The 14,034-nt window shown below is 35.9% G+C and overlaps 2 long non-coding RNA genes across 8 annotated transcripts in view; one reads left to right on the top strand and one right to left on the bottom strand.

Annotated features, from left to right (window-relative positions):
- The window catches only part of LOC106559913, a 372,001-nt gene that overhangs the window by 239,859 nt on the left and 118,108 nt on the right, over nt 1-14,034 (bottom strand). The gene's annotated exons all lie outside the window — the stretch shown is intronic.
- The window catches only part of LOC111090522, a 65,697-nt gene continuing 60,053 nt past the window's right edge, over nt 8,391-14,034 (top strand). The window contains exons 1-2 of the long non-coding RNA XR_005372181.1: nt 8,391-8,710; nt 10,026-10,103. This is a non-coding gene — a long non-coding RNA (uncharacterized LOC111090522). The remainder of the gene's footprint in view (nt 8,711-10,025; nt 10,104-14,034) is intronic.

The raw sequence follows: 14,034 nt of genomic DNA, 5'->3' as shown, positions 1-14,034 counted from the left end.
CAGCTGGAATTTTTACATTGCATAAAGACCCAGACACACAACACAAAAGAAAACTTATAAAAGCCAACACTGGCCTCAGTAGCTTTGTAAAATGTAGTAACAGTATATCCATAGAAAAAAATAAACCTAATGACAACATAACTTTTAATACTAGGGTCACTAGTAACTATCAGATACCTTTGTGTGTGTGTGTGTGTGTGTGTGTGTGTGTGTTGTATGTGTGAAGGGTGCCAACAACCACACATATCTTAAATACATTATAGAAAATGAATAGCTTCATAGAACTCATTTATGAGACATCATTTTTTGGCTCCCTCCCACCAACAGAGAGTACAGTGACTAGAATCCTGAGGTCATGAATAATTCTGTGGATAAACTGAGGCAAAATTCCAACCTATCCCCCTCCTTTAATCATCATCATAATCCCTTGTGTTCATAGAGCATTTCATTAATTTTATTTCACTTGATCATGTAAAATCATAGAAAGTAATAACTGGAAGGGATCCTGGAAAACACCCTGTCAAATCCATGTATTATATAAATAAGAAAACTGAGGCCCTGAGCTGTTAAGTAATTTGGTCAATATCAAAACAATTAATGTTAAAGCCTGAACCAGAATTAGGTGTGATGCGATGACTACTCTGTGGCCATTTCTCCTTTTCTGCTGAAAAAGGCAATGCAGGTGGCAGTGTTCATAGAATGATTTCATTTCTTCAAAGAGAAGACACTAAAACATGATTTGAGACTGGTCTAGTGGGTAGCTATGGTCAGGCAGTAGCAGCAGCAGCAACAACAAAAAGGAACAAAAGGGCAACAAACCAATTACTGAGAAGGCAATTTTGAACAAGTGTTTTGATCAATGTATTGAATCTCACAACAACTGTTCAGACAATTATGAGTGTAGCTTTTATTAGGACTGAAACGCCTATCTGTGATTCAGGAGTCTGTCCTCCAGTGAAGGAAAAAAGAACTTAGTCACTCAGCAGGCACCAAAATGACTTTCTTTACCTCTTAAATGCACTGAGTTTTAAGGCTCAATAAATAAAATGATAATCCTCAAAGCATTAAATTTTTAAACAAAGCCATGAAAATTGCACACTTTATTCAATTTAGAGAAAATTGTACCCATATAATGTGTTTATCTTTCATCATGAAATACATACCACAAAGTTACCTTGTCTGATTTGTAACTTCAAGATTTATGATCTTAAAATTCTAAGTACCTAGTTTGACATACTAAACACTGCCTGTGCAGTAGCCAGTAAAAGTGCAAACTTCAAGTTACAAGATAAAGAAGTTCTGAAAGTAATGTATAGCAGTGATTATAGTTAATACTGTATTGTATATTTGAAAGTTGCTAGAAGAGCATATCTTAAAAGTTCTCATCACCAGAAAAAAATAAAATTGTAACTGTATGGTGACAGATGTTAACTAAACTTACTATGGTAATCATTTTACAGTATATACATATATCAGTTTGTTATGTTGTATGCCTAAACCTAATACTATGTTAATGTCAATTAAATCACAATAAAAACAAGAAATATAACTTAGCATCACTGAAACCAGTCCCTGTCCTTCAAGGGATATGAGAGATATTCAAAAAGTAGAGAGAAATACATATTAATACCAAACATGGACTGAGAAAATCTCTACAAATTTTGTAAAAGTGATGAAGATGGCAAAGACTAGCCAGAAAGCTTAATGTAAAACAGCCAGATTAATTTGTTAAGAAACACTCAGTGTTCTTTGGAAGAAGCAGGCATCAAAAATTTAAAGAATTGTCACTGAAAGTATTCTTTTTCTTCCAATTTTTTCTTCTTTTCAAGTTGGAAACCCAATAGTATTAAATATTTAGTGATGACATTTCTTCTAGATGTTCAAGAGAGCACATTTCTTGAACACAGTGAAAAAGAATAATTCTTAGAAATATAAATAGATGGTCATTTTTTGTCTCCGTTGGTGGTGGTAAAATTATTCAAGACACAATAACTTTTGGCTGAATGTCTGTATTCATATCTGAGAAGTCTTTCAAACAACTAAATGCACATCTGAACTCTCTCTCACAGAGCAGCATGATAAGCTTCCTCTGAAAAATCCAGTCATCATTATCCTATCTTCTTGCTTCAGTGAGACCCTGAGAAAGGAACCACAGAATTCACAATGATATAATCTTTTTTGATTGGCTGTTTCTGCTTTAAAAACTTCAGGTATATCCCCAAATCACAGAGGCATTTGGTTTTATTTTTCTTTGAAGAACAGACTCAAACACATTCCAGTAGCCCCATTAGAAACTATGCGCCTGTTGTCCTGGGTCTGCATGCTATTTAAACTAATTAGACATACATGGACTCTCCTTAGGTATCCACCCAATCTTGAGAGTTCACTAAGTTTCCACTATGTGGCAGCTCCTCTCTAGACCTTTTGTAGGTAACCTGGATATAAGGTATGACCTTGGCCCTCTGTTGCTTAAAGTATAGTTCAAAATGCATAAGGTAAGTATACCACTGATATGAAATAGCTCATCATTCTAGAATATACTGGGCACTATAAACAGTTAATGTTCCAAAAGTTTAAAGTAAGGAGACTGGGGATCCGTGGGTGGCTCAGCGGTTTAGCACCTGCCTTTGGCGCAGGGCACAATCCTGGAGTCCCGGGATGGAGTCCCGGGATGGAGTCCCACGTTGGGCTCTCGGCATGGAGCCTGCTTCTTCCTCTGCCTCTCTCTCTCTCTCTCTCTCTCTCTCTCTCTCCCTCTCTGTCTATCATAAATAAATAAAATCTTTAAAAAAATAAATAAAGTAAGGAGACCTAGATACAAAAAAAAAGTGGGGGGGGGGGGCGGCGGTGGTAGGGGTGGGAAGGGTGGGAAATTTGAGTTGTATCTTTAAAATTAGAAGTGCTATCTCTCCTCTCTAGATTTTTTATGGAACTTGCCAAATGTACCTGTTTATACTCCATACATCTAGATCTATATCTACCTTCCCTTAACATAGATGCATATATATTGAAGGTTTATATTAAATAGCATTTATATGATATGTGTGTGTATAAATGCTAAGTCAAATACATTATAAAAGCCCTAGATTTCTGCTGTGTTTCATTTATATTTCAGACCTTATCAATCCCTCAATATTTGGGAAACTACTCAGATAAGATTAGGTAATTTTCACATACTAAGCTAAAAATATTTTTTGCTAAAATCAGTAATTATTACTGAACTTGTGTTCAGTAATATTTCTTGCTAAAATCAGTAATTATTACTGAACTTGTGTGAGACACAATAATATATAAAGCATTCCCCCTTACTCAAAGAGAAAACAGGTAATTTCACTATGATGTGCTATGGTAGAGGTATGAAGATAGTGTTAGGAGAGTACAGAGGAGAGTCACTACATTCCATGTAGTGGATAAGATGGATAAGACACTAGGAAGGACAAATTAAGGAATAAATGATGCATAAATGAACAATCAGGACAAATTTCAGAGGGAAAGTATAACCAGTAGGAGGAAAACAATATAAGAACGGGTACTACAGAGACAAATTTACCCATATTAGAAATATTAGATAGAGTGGCTTTGGGGGAAAAAAAAAAATACAGACAACTTGATTAGGTCAAACTGTGTAGGGTTCTAACTCTCTCTGATTGGAAGAAGCCTGTTTCTGAAATTGTGCTGATCCTTCCTTCTTATACTTGACGTGTATAGCCACTGCAACATCAGTGCTGGGGAGCCTGGAACTGACCACACTTGACTCTTCATCACAGCTGAATGTAGGGAAAAATGTATGGCAGTCCTTGACCACAGAAATGTCATCAGCATAGATATGTACACAAATAAATGCATACATGTGGGTACCTCTCTTCCCCCAACATATAAGACTAGTTTGTTCTCAGGCAGCTATGAACTGAGGGATCATACTTTAGAGCAGAGAATACTAATGCCAGAAGATATAGAGAATTTAGCCTGTTTCCTAACATTTTATGTGAGGCCAGGAGTGTGGAAATTTCAGATCTATATTGCAGCCATCAGGGACATTCAAAGTAGACTCTAAATCCCATCTAGCTAGGATGTCATTATAATGAATTAGACCTCCAGGGATAAAGCAGATAGCAATTTGCCATGGAAACTACAATGCAGTTGATTGATCAGCATTCCACAGTGGCCAGAACACAGTATCTGGAGTTTGACTACAAGCATTTAGATCCTCAGTCTCTTAGCAGCTATGATTTGGGGGCATGTTGCCTAACCAATCTGAGCTAGTTTTCACTCATCTGATGAAAGTCATTAATTTCCTCTTAAATGATAAATTCAAAAGACTCCATAAGCTCTCATCTAGTGGTTGTTTTCTAAATACTTCCTTTCCCCATCTCTAGCTTTTCTTAAATCACTCTGACCTTATTGCCCAGTTTGCTCTCAGGCTCTTTGTTTCCTCTCACTTGCTCCATTTCCTCTGCCCACTCTTTCCATGATTGTATAATCTTAGGCTGTAACCTTCCTATTAATTCAATCTCCCTTGAGAATCTCATTGCCTTTGATGGCTTTAGTACTACTTATGAGAAATGTTTCCCACATCTCTGTCTCCAAACTTAGCCTCCATTAATTCCAGACTCATTTTTATGACTGCCTACAGAACATAAGCATAATCATAACAGTCATAGAGAAGAGGTTATACTTAGTCCCACTCTTCTTCCAGGTGTCACTGGAGTAGGTTAGCAATTAGGAGCAAAAAACAGCTGAGTTGGTGTTGGGTCCACATGTAACATGGTAAACAGAGTAGACTTAAAGGCAGAAGGTATCATGAAACTCAAAAGAACCTGAGAGAGGAGTTCAGAAGTTCTGAGCATCAGTGAGGATAATAATTGCAAGAAATGGAAGTGCTTCAAATAATAATTAAATGCATGGAGATGTACCATGATATTTATTTTTAAAGACTCCCTGGTAATCTCTGAAAGATGCTCAAGAACCCAATGAAAACTGGTAAATAAAGGGAAAGAGTCAGGTATTTCATTTGCCTTGAGGAATATAGCTCAGGGTCAATGAGCAGTTAATGAAGGAAATTCTCTTCTTTTCTAGGAAATATTCTAGGTACTGAATAAAGAAAAAAAATAAAGAATTAGAATCTCTGCATATCTCATATAACATACCAGAATGAAACAATGGACTAAGATGTTATCAATGGCCAATAATATCAATGAAAAGGAAAACAAGCAGGTATTATGAGCACCTAATAAAGACACACAATTCTACTATTGAAGTGTTCTTGCTTGAATATCAGAACCTGAACATGATCAATTCCCTAAGTCTAACTTTAATTTACAATAAATAAAAAGAACAGAGAAAATGCAATCAACAGCCCTATGGTATATGTTACAAGAAAAAGTTATCTAGTTTCTTCAACATGTAGAAATGGGTAAAAAAGATTTGGATTTGAAACTCAAAACAGATCTAAGACATATATCAACTAAAGTCAATACATGTTCCTTATTTGGAACCTGATTAAATAAACTAAAGATGATAGACATTTGAGAAAATTTTTATACTTACTGACTAGAAATTTATAGTAAGGAATTTATTTACTATTTAACAATAATTATTATTTATATGCATGATAATGGTATTGGGGTTTTTTAAAATGTAGGAATTTTAGACAATCATACTGAAATATTTACAAGTGAAATGATATGATAACTGAGATTTGTTTCAAAAACATCAGGGATGAGGGAAATGAATGAGGTATAGATGAATGGTTAATTGTTGAAGCTAGCAATGAGTAGACAGAGTTTCATTAAACTATTCTTTCAGCAATTTTCCATAACAAATTTTCAAAAATATCTAAGATAGTTTGATTGAATAAAGATTCTGATGTAGCCAGGGGCTTGTTATAAAATCACTGTTATGGGGGCACATAGGTGGCTAGTTGGTTAAGCATTTGCCTTCTGCTCAGTTCATGGTCCTGGGGTCCTGGGATCAAGCTCCATGTCAGGTTCCCTGCTCAGCAGGTAGCCTGCTTCTCTCTCTCTCCCTCTGCCCCTCCTCCTGCTCATTCTGGCTTGCTCTCTCCCTCTCTCAAATAAATTAATTAATTAAATTTTTTTTTAAATCACTGTTAGGGTAGGAATCTGTTTTAGGGTTTGAGCATCCCTGACATCAAATGGCTACAGGTAAGCTGACACCATAGGTACAGAGTATAATATGGATCTCACGATGAATGATGAATGGTTTAAGAGGAAGGAGAAATATTGCCAAGGAGTAATTGAGAGGTCTCAGCCTCTCAAGTCAATCACACTTTATTAAACATTCTTGTATCATAAGCATCGCCTCCAGTACTGACTAAAAGAACAAATTCTAGGATCTAACTAAGATCCAATGAAGAAGGAGGGAAGTTATAAGTTTAACTAGCTCTCCAAGTGCTCACTATCACAATTTAGGAATTAAAATGCTTAATTTCAAGGTACAATATAATAGTCTCAACTGGAAATAACTTGTAAGCAGTTGGAAGTTGAAGGTAGTTGGACTAGAATTTGAACAAAGAGTACTACAGGTTTGGGAGTCATTTTCACTGATTTTCAAAAATAATTCATTAAAGGCACTCTCCAAAGGAGGGAAAAGACATTAGCAAAAAGACACTACTGGCAATTTGGGGTGCCAGTAGTCACAACTGATTGAAAACTGTATATACTGACAAATAGGGCTAATGCATCCATTTTGTGATGGTAATGAACGGAAAAAGGCAATTTGGACCTGATGTCAAAATGAGGGTTCCTACTCTTTTCCTAGTAGGCTTGAAGTTAATGCACCCAGATAAAAGATACTTGATATACCTTCTCATCTGAGCCTTAAAGAGTTTGCCCGGCCTAATCTCTTTACTGTTGTGGACATATGAATTAAAGCACTGGCCCTTTTAACTGATCAAGGAGTTAAGCATCTAGAGAAACAGAAAGTAGAGAGTATTTCTTGTCTTTCTGGCATTATGAGTCCATTTATCTGATGACAGAATGGCCTAATGGATATCAGCTTCTCCTACAAGAAAGACGGCATAAGTAATAGCAACAAACCAGAAATGTGCCTTCCAACAAATGCCTTCACCCATAGGCCAAGGCAGGATTTAAAGATTAGCATTATTTGCTACTGGAACTATTTGCACAAGCCTCTGTAGTCTTCACTGATGTTTATTCAAAATTTCCATAATATCATGTAGCAGGCTCTAGCATAATGGAGAACAGAAATGAGTTTTCCAGGTTTATTTTCGTTACTTTCTAAAACTGAGGAAAGTTACATAAAGGTGATAATTTTATTGTAAACAATCATCAGCTGATAGTTTTGTTTTCCATTTCCTGTTAACTGAGGTAATATATGGTATATGCTCAGAAGATGCCCTAGCACACAGTAAGCCCATGTAAAATTTTTGCTGTTATTGTCATCATTGTCAAATAAAATTTTTAAGGGATAGCAATTGTGATGGAGGGTTTTAGGAAATGAGTTTGCTTCATTAAACCCAAGAATTGTATTTACTATAATTTTTTAAATGTTGAATCTTTCCAGTTGAATCCTGAAAAATTAAAAACATAGATATGGATCCTACATGCTTCTCAGCATACTTCAGTTTACTAAGAATCAGTGGAAAGTGTCAAGGTTTGGAATTTAATATTTGTCAGTTCAAATATGAGCTCCCCTATTTACAACTGTGTTGCCTTAAGCTGATTACTTGATCTCTCTGAGATTCAGGCTCTTAATCTGTAAAATAGGTATAACAGTTTACTTGGCTATTAAAGAGAGATGATAATATTACTTCCTTTAGAGTGTTACTGGAGGAATAAATGGGATTGCATTAATGAAGTGTGTCTTTTAAAATACAATGTTCATATAGTGTTTTAGCATTTTAAAGTGCTTTTAAATATACTGACTTTTAACTTTAAAAAAATCCCATCACTAATGTAAAACACATATTTTTATTTATATTTTATGACTATGGAGACCCATATTCAGTGGGTTACTTACTGTATTAGTTCTTGTTGTTGTTGCTTTTAGGATATATTTATTTTAGAGAGAGAGGAAGAGAGCAGGGGTGGTGAGGGGCACAGGGGCTGAGTGCAAAGCCTGACTTAGAGCTCTCAATTTCATCACCCTGAGATCACCACCTGAGCTAAAACCCAGAGTTGGATGTTTCAGCCAACTAAAATAGGTTATACCACCTGCGCCACTCAGGCACCCCCTGTATTAGTTTTCTATTGCTATGTAATGATATTTCCACAAACTGATCTTAAAACAACTATGTTTTCTTGTAGTTTTTGTGGGTCATGTATCTAGGCAAAGTTTGTGTTCTCTAGTTGTGATGTCACAGCTGCAATAAAGATGCCATCCAGGGTTAAAGAATCATCTGAGGCTTAACAGAGGCAGAACCCACTTTCAAGTTCATTTAAGTATTGAAGAATTCAGTTCCTTGTAGTCTTAGGACTGAGGTTTTTAGTTTCCTATGTATCATTGGTTGGAGGCCTCCCCCAGTTTCTTGCCATGTGGAGTTCCCCAATATGGCCATTTACTTCAAAGGAGAAAAAGAGACCCAACAAACAAGAACTACAATGCTATATAATGTCATTATATAACCTCATACATCTTATCACCTTGCCAAATTTTATTGATTAAAAGCAAGTTAAAGACCTGCCTACACTCTAAAGAAAGAGATCACACAGGGTATAAACATCTGGAGGTAAGAATCAGTACCAACTTAAAGAGTGTGTCTGCCACTCTTGCTCAATGGCATATTTCTAAGAATAGAACCAGAAATATAACCCAGTATTTCTAGTTTATATTTTATGCTGTTTCTATTCATGCATTAAATTGTAAGAGATATTTAATGAGTGTATACTATATACAAGGTATTATTCAAGTTAAAAAAGTAAATAATTCAATAATTATGACATGATAAATTATCCTCAAGTAATAGGGAATATAGATGGTGTCAAAATAATTATTCTACAATGATAAGAATGTTAAGAGGCAAAATGAGTTACAACTGACATACTAAGGAAATAAAAAACTAGAAAAGTAGTTACACTGAAAAAAATATTGGATTCAAAGAAACAGAGTAGGTCTGTGAAAGCTATAATTTTTAATAAAAAAGTAGAAAGTTTTTATTTTCTTTATAAGTAATGCATTTTTTTTTTTTTGCTTTTCAATATTTTTTTTTGAAGAAAAGTTGTGCATTCCATGTGAGGCTTGGTTATTCTGAAAATAATGCTGCTGAAAATTTACTGGAAACAAGTCAGTTAATTTTGCCCACAATTGTCATTTCCTGTTCAAAGACGTTTTTCTAAATATGAAAATAGAATTTGGTAAATGTTGGTTGTCTTAGTACTCTGTGATGTGCTCCATAAAAATCCTCATGATAAACACTGACAATGATACGACAGTTATTTCCCCTTACATGTCTAAGAGCAAGAACGTCTTAAGCTGTTATAATGTTAAGCCTTATCGGTAGAGGTATAGAATTGAAAGGCTTTAAGCTGAGGAAAGAAAAATGATTTAAGGGGTTGGATGAATTGCACGGGCCCGTAAAATGGTATTAAAGCAGTTCTGAAAAGATTTGAAGAGGATACAATACCCTGCAAATGTGTTACGCTTTGGTATCATTAACGAATGATTGGACACCATAGAAGAGGGAAATGTGAGATCGAATATCAGAATCACACAAGACACTTAGTCTGAAGAGGTATCTGAACCATGATGGTTGACAACTAAGCTATTGCTCCTTATCACACAAATATTGATCACTATAAGAAAGCTTGCTCTCAAAGCAGAACTCCCAGAGCCAGGGACTGATAGAGAAACTCAGAGACAATATTTTGTTTCTACGTCTTGGATCAACTCAAGAATGCTGTGGCCATGCATAATTATGACTGTGGAAAATGAAACAGGAAGACAGGAAACCTAGTTTATCAGTACAGAAAAAAGCAAGGTGAATATTCAACAAAATGAATTAAATTATTACTATTTTAACTTTTATGTCTAATGTCCACATGTAGCCACTTGCCAGCCTAAGATTCCCCATCTATTGTGCTATTTCATCTGAACAGAAGGAAACATCTCAGCCAAAGATAAAGGTTAGTTTGTTTTTCTTAACTCCTTTCTTTCCACATCTGCTGAGGATGACAATGCTGCAAATGGGCACAATAGACAAGGGCTTATTTTTCATTATGATTCTGTACTGCTGCCTGTCCTCAGTACTTTAATAAGACTTACTAAATCTTTTTTAACCACCCAGTACCCTGTAAATCTCTTTTAATATGAGGAAACTGAGATCTAGAGAGGTTAAGCAATCTCTTCAACATCACAGAACAAGTAAGGATGGAGTCAGAATTGAAACCCAGCCGCTGGGCGCAAGAACCCACCACACTCTTCTTCACCATACTCTAAGGACAGCTGTCAATGATGTCACCAAATGTTCCCAATAAATAACAGGCCAGAATTATTTTTGAGCAATTGAATTTCAGGTCCTGAGACTCTAAATTTGATCTATTAAAATATTTGGGCCATCTAGTTTAGAGACTATAGATGTCTATGTTCCCTCTAAGTATTAGACTCTACACTTCTGTTCTTGACTAATTGTCAGAGCTAGATGCCCAGGTCACAGTAAAATGCAGAAGGTTGAAATAGGATGCTATGACCCACCTCTATTGATATCTGAGGCATTTCAGTTAAGAGCGTGGATATATTCTCATATACAAATGCAGGGAATTGATATTATTACTTTTATTTTTATAAAGCTATACTAGGAAAACAAATCAATATGCTATGTAGTAGAGGAGTATTATCAAATGCTGATTAGCCCAAAAATTAATGAAAACAGGTGACTAACAAGATAGGCCCTCCCAGGACAACTCCTTATGTTCAGATCTTTTCTCTCTAATAGAGACTTCTAGGGATCATTTCCCATAAATTCCAATTCAGTACCTGGAGCTAATATGACACTTTAATTAATTAAGGGTTTAATGACCATAAAGCACCAAAATGTGCTTCTTTGAGTATATATCTATCTTACAAGAGTTGATGCCTGCCTTTGGTACTAGAGACTCAGTCTGGAATGGCTAGGTCACATGAAGAAAGTCAAAACCAGGCTGAGTATGGATCAAAGCAGGTCTTTGTAAGTCAACACAGTTGTAACCACATGAGGGTGCAATCAAGGTAAGAGAGTGCATAGAAAATTACTGAGATGAAAAGGATACTAGTTGGAAGAGACAACAGGTGCTAAAAGGACTCTCATTCAGGAAAGCAAATCTCAGGGTAGAGCAATGCTATAGACCAACACTTCTCAAAATTTAGGGTGCACAAGAATCAATACAAGAGTCACTACAGATTTTGTTAAGATGCAGAATTTTGCTTGAGATTCTATATTTCTAATACTTTTCTAAGGCATGCCACTAGTCTGTAGATCATGTGTTGAGTAGCAAAGCCTCAGTACAAACAGAAAGATGGACCATTTGTGGCTCTGGGTAGGAGAAAATGAAAGACATGTCAATCCTTTAGCAGTAACTAGAAGGACAGATGCTTAGGTAGCTTGTGAAGGAAGCACAATCATAGGGCTTTTTCCTCAAAGCCAAAGTATATATTCAATGGACTGTATTCACCTCATCACGGCTTATTAAGTAGCTTTTATGCTAGACTTAGTTATTTTATAGTGGAGTATCAATCCTCTGAAGATATTGTGGAGAATGCTGGACGTTCTAGAGCTACATGATGTGTGTTCAAGTGGAGTTTCTATTATCTATTTGCCATTTTGCCTTCACCAAAGTTTAATTTTCTATTAATCATTCTTTCTTTAGTTGTAAATCTGCGAAAACAGTGCCTCTTCTACTATATTAATCAAGGAAGGCTGATTACTTTAAGAAAACAACCCCTAAAATTTAATGGTTTAACATACAAAAGCTTTATTTCTTGTTTGCATAACAGTTCAATAATAGTATTTGGCAAGTGGCCTTTGACGCTGTAATTTAGGAATTCAAGATCCTTCCACCGGTGGCTCCATTCTTCCCTATCACTTCCCTTTCCTCTATCCTCAGAGCTCTCCCGTTTCAGCCAGCAGATAGGGAAAACATATGAACAAGCATGCAGGAGGATTTCTATTAGTTTGGTTGAAAAGTGGCACATATCAATTTTACATGCATTCTATTGACTTAGTTACTTGGCCCCACTTCAATTCTAGAGAGGTTGAAAAATGCAGTCTATCTTCAGAGTCAGTACAAACAGGAGGTAAGTTTGGTGAATGTCTATCTTATGCTTTCTCAACCAGAGAATTAAGTCTTAATGCCCTATGACACCCATGGCATGTAACGAATTAACTTCTCTCCTACGCATGTAGAATAGAGCCTTTTATGCACTCTCCATGGAAAAATGGAGGAAATCATCATTTCAATATTCTGTAGTGCTTGGTCTGCTATACCTGCCTACCATTGAAGGCAGCTAGAAGATTAAATGAGGAAATACATGTAAATACTCTTAAAATACATAGGACTATATGAATGAAAGCTGCTCCAGAAGAGAAAAATAAATGAATCAGGTTAAAGTGGGGGAAGTAGAAGCAATAGTGGCAGAAGAGGTACCAAGTACTGTGCAAGGTGGTTTCCTTTTCTGGATTTTTTTTTAGATTATATTTTTGAGTAATCTCCCCACCCAATGTGGAGCTCAAACTCATAATCCCAAGATCAAGAGTCGCATGCTCCATCAACTGAGCCAGCCAGGTGCCCACTTTCCTGAATTTCTTTTGCAATATTTTAAACTTCCTGAGCTACCTGATGGAACTCTTAATCCTTATAGCAGTCTCATCCTGAAGTCACTTTTTTCCAGAAAGCTTTATTGAACCCTTTCCTCAAGCCCAATGTGTCACTAATTTCTCTATAAGCCCCAAGCAACATAATGCATTCCTCAATTGGCATATTGCATGTGTGCAGTTTTCTTTTTTTTTTTTTTTTATGTACTTGCCTCCCACTAAGAACAGAAGTCATTTTGTATTCCTCCCTCTTTGCTTGGCACATAATATTAGGCATTTAATTCACATGTTTTGAAAAGCTTTAGATTTTTTTTTTTTCTCAGAGCAGAGTCCTATTGTCTGTGTAGACTAACTGGAGGCTCTGTAAACATATTTAGATCCTCTGAGGTTTCAAGTCAGGGTTCCCAGGAGATATCTCATATTTCTCATCTTGATACAGTTTATTTATTAGTACCATCCTTAAACACATCCTTAAACTGAATCAGCAGAGAAAGTAGCCTATGGAACTCTGGTCCCTATGACTGGTAAGCATAATAACAATGATTTCAGAAATTGGGGTAAGCTGGTACAAATGATCCCTGGAGGCTAAGAAGTTTGTTTCATTGCTCACCAAATTATGGTGTATAAATATGTACATGTAGTACTAAATTTGGGTAAACAATGACTTGTATATGATTAAGGAGCACATTCTTCCATCACTCCTTGTCTGAGGAAACAATTTTGTTCCCCAGAATGGTTTGGAGCTATGGTTTTGTGTCTCTAGAAGAGCTCTGTTGAAAAGATAAAGATAGAGGACTGCTTTCTCTATCACTCACTGCTGAGTAAAAGGGATGAAAAATCTGTCTTGCAAACCACTTTCTCAATTTAGTTGCACCAGAGAATCGAATAAATGTGTATTTTATCTACTTAATCTCATGAATTCTATGCAAACCTAGCCCAGTTGCTGACTATGACAAGCCATCAAAAATTTCTTCTTAATTTTATATTTCCCCATTTCACAATTGCTTGATAAATGATTATATCTGACAGCTTTTAATCCATGTAAGAGTGATCACTGGCAATGAGGGCTTTAGAAGAATTGTATGCATCTTGTCCTGCTCCTTACACATCCCTTTACCTGCTTTTTAATCAAGAGATATGCCACACACTGACAGAGTCTTTCATTACATGCTCTATTCAGAGCTTCAGTATGTTTTACTGCTGTTACATGATAAACAGTAAAGATGCACCCCCTACTACAAAAACAGATTTATTAATAAATAGCTGAC

Source organism: Canis lupus, chromosome 17 (genome assembly GCF_011100685.1).
Source record: "Canis lupus familiaris isolate Mischka breed German Shepherd chromosome 17, alternate assembly UU_Cfam_GSD_1.0, whole genome shotgun sequence".
Lineage (NCBI taxonomy): Eukaryota > Metazoa > Chordata > Mammalia > Carnivora > Canidae > Canis > Canis lupus.
Note: the sequence above shows the minus strand (reverse complement) of the source record. Positions and strands in the feature narration are given on the sequence as shown.